Raw genomic sequence first — 6735 nt, 5'->3', positions numbered from 1 at the left:
TGCCCAGGAGTGGGATGACTGGATCATATGGTAGTTCTATTTGTAGTTTTTTAAGGAACCTCCAAATTGTTTTCCATAGTGGCTGTACCAACTTACAGTCCCACCAACAGTGCAGGAGAGTTCCCTTTTCTCCACACCCTCTCCAACATTTGTTGTTTCCAGACTTTGTGATGATGGCCATTCTGATTGGTGTGAGGTGATACCTCATTGTGGCTTTGACTTGCATTTCTCTGATGATGAGTGATGTTGAGCATCTTTTCATGTGTGTGTTGGCCATCTGTATGTCTTCTTTGGAGAAATGTCTATTTAGGTCTTCTGCCCATTTGTTCTCTTTCCTTACTTTTCTCCTTCCTCTCTCCCTCTCCATTTCTGCCTAGATATATCTGCCTAGATATATCTATCTAGGCTTGTATTTCTTTTTATTTACTTTACTAGGGATTCATTGGGTTTCCTACATCTGAAGATTTCTGTTTTTGTAAATTCATGACAATTCTTAGTCAAAATCTCTTTGAATTATTCTATTATTCTATTCTTATTATCATCTCTTTCTTGTACTCTGATTAGGTATATGTTAGATATCTTAACTATAGTCCCTCTGTCTTCTTTTCCAAATATATTTCATCCCAAGTATTTGTTCATTTTTAAAAAAGAATTTACAGCTTAAACTTGTAGATCACTATTAGTTTTATTAATATGTTCAAAATATTTTGACTAAGAGCATTTTAATCACAAAACCAGCATATGTTACTGCAAATCCACTTAAAATATTGCTCAACAGAACCAACAGCAGCAATAGCTAGACCCTTATCATAAACATATTTGGTCCACACTTTTTGAACTGTCTCAGAATCTAGAGCATCAATTTCTGCTTCCAAGTCAGGGATGGGGATTCTTCTATTATAACATAACATTTGTCTATCAATATCTTCACCAAAGAGTTGAACCACAAAGTTACAAAAACATGCCTTGTTTTTAGAAGAATTTTTGTGCAAGTTTACTTTCAGTGACACTTATACAGAGTCACATCTATCCTTTTTGAACAATATGGAGCATGTCTGCAACAATGTCTGATTTACAACTCATATAGAGTCCCCACGATCCTGTATCTGTGTAGGAAGCGTGGAAAGACTGGAAGCTATGGCAGAGGTTGCCATGTCAGATGAGACTGGCTGGCTTATTGGTTACATTCATTCCTCCTCTGAAATGGCAATCATAGTTGCCAATCAGTGTGTTTGCAATTATGAGAGAGATTGTATCGGGATGTTCCCAAACAACAGCTTCAACAGCTCTTGCAAGGTGTGTCAAAGGCATCTTGTCATCATCCCTCAAACAAATCTCACTTTCTGTGAATTTGCAGGGAACCAGAGTTGGTCTTTTTTCCTTTGTATGTGGAAAAAAAGTCATCAAGATGAAACTTTGCTAACTTAAGCTGTTCATTATAGGAGACTCCTCCAGTCATAGCAAGGACTATTATTGGCCTCTTATATAATGCATGTTTATATAGTCCACTAAGTCTTTATGATTTATAGATTTGATATTTTCAGTTGGTCCCCAATTGTCAATCCAAGTGCAGTATTTTGATAAGCTACACATGAAGATAGTAAAAAAACAATTCTTGTAAATTGGCTTTGATTTTGTGCATCTTTCTAAGGATTATTCTATACTCATGCCAAGTCTCTGCTTTTCCCAATGTCCTGTTTTGTGTTATATCAGCAAAAATGTCTACAGCTCTTGGCAAATCTTTAGAGAATTCTTTGGCACATATATATATATATATTCCTCTTTCTGGAGGTATAGGCATTGAAATGGGCACTCATGTTTTCATTTTCAAGTTCCAGACCTAATTTGAATCTCTTTTTCATACCTTGAAGCTCATATGTTCCAAAGAATGACCTGTTCCATTATTCTCATTTTCATATCAAATTCCAACATCAGTCCATAGACTAACTGTACACATTGACAATCCAGAGTTTTCAGAGGCCACTCTGAGTTCGTTTTGCAAATATGTTATTCATGTTTCAAGAACATTCAGAGCAACTTGTATAGTGGCTTTTCTCAACCTGTTGGCTCCAAATTATAATGACAACCCAGTGACCCCTCTGATCAGAAGCCTCTCAGAGAAACAAACCCCAGGGCCACTGCCATACCATGGGCAACAGCATGGCTTGGACCTCCACTGCTACATCTCTTCTCAATGTCTTTTAACTTCTGTTTTATTTTTTCAATATATTTTTCCCTCTGCTGAATATTGAGTAACTCTTTAGTTCTTTCTTCCAGCTCATTAATATTCTCTTCTATTGTATCTAATGCTGGACTTACCCACTTAGTTTCAAGTTTTATTTATTATGTGTTTCTTTTTCCACCCAGAAGTTCTATTTGGTTCTTTTTTAAAATCTACCTGACCATATTTCATAGTTTCTGGTAACTTGTTATATTTCAAATAATCTCTTTTTTTTTAAATTAAGAGTATCAAACCTACTTATTTTATATTTCTTAATTGATAATTCCAATATCATCTGTTTTGTGGCTATAATCTTATTATTTGTTATTTCTATTTATTCTCACTCAAATTACTTGTTTCCTCTCGTGTTTTATAATTTTTATATTTCAATGAGTTTATAATTACCTAAGGGAATTATATGAGGCCTTGATATAAGGAATGTTTATCCAGGAAATCGTTATGAATCTTGAATCACTTTAAATTCCAAAGTTGAGTATTTGAGGATCACTTAGATAGTGTGAATTCTAGATTTTGGCTCTAAACTCTCATGAAGACCACTTGTAAATAGCAATTTTCAAGATAGACTCCACCCAGAGGCAAGGTTGAGATAAGAAATTTTCTTTACTATTTTCCTTTGTGGGATAGATTTTCCTCTTTCAGTTTACCTTTGCATTAAAAATTTCAACTTCTGTGTCCTGAACCATTTAAGGATATTTTTCTGTCTTAATCTGGTTTAAGTCCTAGGCATTGTATCCTCCACCCTGCTTGATACCCATTAAAATAAAGACTCTAGGCCACCAGTGATAAGTTAATGACCACAGGGACCCATTGCTTCTGGGTGGTTACCTCTGAAGATTTGTGCTTTCTTGTATTTTTAGCCTCTGATGATTTCCATCATTTTCCTGACAGCTCAGATAAGCATTTTAACATCTTTTATCCATGCATTTTTAGGTGTTGTGAACCGAGGAGGTTCCTCATGGTATTTATTCTCTAATATTGTGGGAAGTAGAAGTTTGGGCACTATTCTTAAATATTCTAATTTACAAGCTCTATTGTAAGGTAAGCTGAATTGAGGAACTGATATAGTCTTCAACACTCCCCAGTCCCCACCACCAGATAAAAATCCTCTGAACACATCAGACTCAAACACTTGAGCTATTAGGGCCAAGTTATCATTTTACTCCCATTATAGCATGTCTGCTGCCCCAGTGCAACACTGGCTAACTTCTTCCAGTAGAACACAGACTGAACATCAAGTGAAAAGGGACGGTGTCTGGTTCCTGGATAGGTACCTAGCATGAAATAATTGAGCTTCACAACAACCTAATGAAATGAGTGACATTGCTTTTGTTTTATAAGTAAGAACATTGAAACTCAATGATGTTAAGTAATTCACCTGAAGGATACAGAAGGAGCCAAAATGTTCTGAAAGATCACCCAGGCACATCTCCTAAAGCAGGCCTTCAAAGGACCTGTGGGTTAACCATTTACTTACTCATCCACCCATTTGTGAATTCATACAAGAAAGCTCTCTTGAGAACTTGCCATGTGTATGACACTGTGCTAGACACTGACCTACAAAAATGAATAAGACAAAGAGCTTACATTCTCATATAGGTAGACACAGAAACAATTATATTATAGTGCAGTAAGTTAGATGATATGGGTTATGAGAACATTGGGAAGGGCATCACCCCTGAGACCAGCTCATGTATAGCTTTGGGGTCGAAAAAGGGAAGGTGGTTACTGACTAAATATGGGCAGTGAAGTAGAGGTAGGCACAACAATAATAAGTGAAGGAGCAGTCTTTCCTCTTTGGGGAGCTGACTGTTCCTTTTTTCTAAAAAGAGGGACATGAAAAGAGCTCAAAATGATTGTCTTGAAGAAGGATTTATTCTTTCCAGTTACCAGGAGCAGACGCTGTTGCAGTACAGGATCAGCTCACTTGTTGGTTGGGACAGATCAGTGATGGTTTGGTTATCCAGCTTGTGGTCTTTTCTAAAATTAAAACACCACACGGGGAAAGACTTGTCTGGTACAATTGCTTATAATTGCTCTTTCCTCTCCATTACACAAGTCCTTATATCAGGGGCTCTGATCCAGTTTTCTCAGACCCCGTCTCCCTGCTGGCCAACAAAGTTTCCACACTGGGTCTTGCAAAATTAAGCTATAAGCTTTTCTTCCACCAAAAGTTCGAATCTCAGCACAGATGTCAGAGTTAATCCCATTACCCCCAGACACTCTTAAACCCCCTAGAAAAGTAGATTTGTCTTGCTGCCTCTTTTTTTAATGGTGAGGAATTTTCCTCTACTCAGCAACTTTCTTCACTTTGTTGGTTACACCTAATTGGGTTTATCTTTGTCTGAACCAACATGATGGACAGACCTTTTGGCAAGTGCTCTGTGTTTATTTCTAGGGCTTAAAATGTGGGTCATAGACACCCGCTAGAGACTAACTATCCACTGGGAATCTTTATCCCACTCTACCTGTTTGTTCTGAAAACAAAACTGTCATCAATGACTCCGGAAAACTGAACCTGGAGCTTTAAGGATGTTGTAGTGGTTACTTGATATTACAACTAAACTGAGTATGCACTGTGGTGTTAATTGGGGTCATCTTCCGACATGCTTTTGAGGTCTGTGATTGCTACCTTATAACCAAAGCCTCCTAAAGGCTGCATACTTATCAGTAGTTCAAACTGACCCCTGGTCTTTTAGATAAGTCACTTACCATCATACTTGGACATTTAGTTCGATATTGGGGTCTTTCCTAACTGAACTTTTGTTGAGTGATCTCTAGTGAGTCCCCTATACCCATAATTCTTGGCACTGCCGTCTGGACAGGACAGAAAGACTTGTTTCAAATCCTGATTATAACACTTTTTAAATGGGTGACCTTGGGCAAATTACTCAAACTCCATTAATTTCTTCATCTGCAGAATTGGGACAATAATGTTCATCTCAAAGATTTGTTTTGGGGACTAAATAAAGTAATGTATGTAAGACATTTCGCATAGGACCTGACTTAGAGTAAGCACTCGATACATAGTAGTTGTTCTGATTTCCTTACTAACAAAGGCATCATGTTCACAATTCTACCAAGAATGGGTTGCTGACTTATTGTCAAGAAGAGGGAGACTACAGATTTACATTCAAGATTTTATGAGGAGCAAGAACAACCAGTCAAATTGGAGATTGGTAGACAGATTTTGTATACTCATCTCTGCCCAGTCTTTGGCAAACACTTTACGATATTGCAAGAAATGGGAGACAGAGGGGAGGACTGGCAGAAGATGAGGTAGATTGAAATTTTGCAATTGTTATGCAGCTCTGGTCCTCTCTGTTGCCACAGCTCAGGTCCATCATTCCCATCACGTACAGGTCTATGCGGCCTGCAGCTCCTCTTTGCTTCTCACTCAGGATTCATGAGATCACTTTGTTCTGTGTGCTAAAACTTGGGTCTTAAAGCAGCAAGGGGAGCTGTGCTGGGTGTGGTAGTGAAGGAGACGTACCAAAGTGACTATAAGAAGAACCCAGCTACATTAGCATGCCAGATGCTTTGCTGGGAGCCTAGGAAACCATGAGCACGACCATCTCTGTCCTCAGTTCGTGTACCACAGTCTAGTGGATGAGACAGACAAGCACACAGGCAATGCCACTGTAGAGTGGTGGGTGCCACACAGGTTTCAGTGTAGGGTTCTAGAAGCCACAGCTAACCCTCCCGAAGGTGAGAGATAGAGATGTCAATGCTGAGAAAAAAACAGGTGTAAACAGGGAGTCAAGAGCAGATGTGTGTGCACGTGTGTCACTTGCCCCCGTGAGTTTAGTGGGATGTAGGGTGGGGGTGGGCATGTTTGGAAGAGACAGGAGAAGGAGCATTTGGAAAGTGGCCCTGGTGTGAAGATATACCTCATGCAGTGCTTGGAGGTGAGAGGAGCAGGCATAGTTGAGGAACTGTTTGCCCAACTGCTGTCGGTGCCTCTGTGGAGTCTCATAAGGGGCTCTGTCAGTCATTCTCTGCTCCGAAGACCCCGCTGTGAGAGACAAGTCGCTTCTTCTCTGCTTCTCTTTGGTATTCCTTGTTTCCCGTCTCCCATTCTCCTCCATTGCCTCCCAAAGTGTTTCTGCTGCAACCCTGGGCTTTGTCTGGGAATTCCCCTGCCTGTGGGACTTTCAGGGAACAGACCCTCGGGGGTCGGATCCAGGGTGCAGCCACCACCTTCCTCACAAGCTGCACCTCTTCATCAGGCATGGACACTTGCTGTCTGAGCTTCTTGTCATGTTGAGCCCCGACTTTGGCCCTGACTCCTAATCCCTAGGGCCTCTTTGCTGGCTTCCCTCTAAAAAAAAATTGTTCTTTCAGCTCTTATGTTCAGAAAAGAAAATGTAGCCCTTTCTCCCCACATCCCAGTTGTGTCTCAACTCCTGACCGTAACTGTTTTACAGTCCGCGAAATCCTGACTAGAAAAGGCATCCATTACCCACTATTCACAGAAATCTCTCTGAAACAATAGT

At 39.7% G+C, this 6735-nt stretch overlaps 1 pseudogene; it reads right to left on the bottom strand.

Moving 5' to 3' along the window:
• Window positions 1-722: 722 nt before the first annotated feature.
• On the bottom strand, window positions 723-6215 carry LOC130848422 (mitochondrial-processing peptidase subunit beta-like; annotated as a pseudogene).
• Window positions 6216-6735: the final 520 nt, after the last annotated feature.

The sequence above is a fragment of the Hippopotamus amphibius genome, chromosome 3, assembly GCF_030028045.1.
Source record: "Hippopotamus amphibius kiboko isolate mHipAmp2 chromosome 3, mHipAmp2.hap2, whole genome shotgun sequence".
NCBI classification, from domain to species: Eukaryota; Metazoa; Chordata; class Mammalia; order Artiodactyla; family Hippopotamidae; genus Hippopotamus; species Hippopotamus amphibius.
The sequence above is the reverse complement of the archived record's forward strand: the minus strand, read 5'-3'. Positions and strand labels throughout refer to the sequence as shown.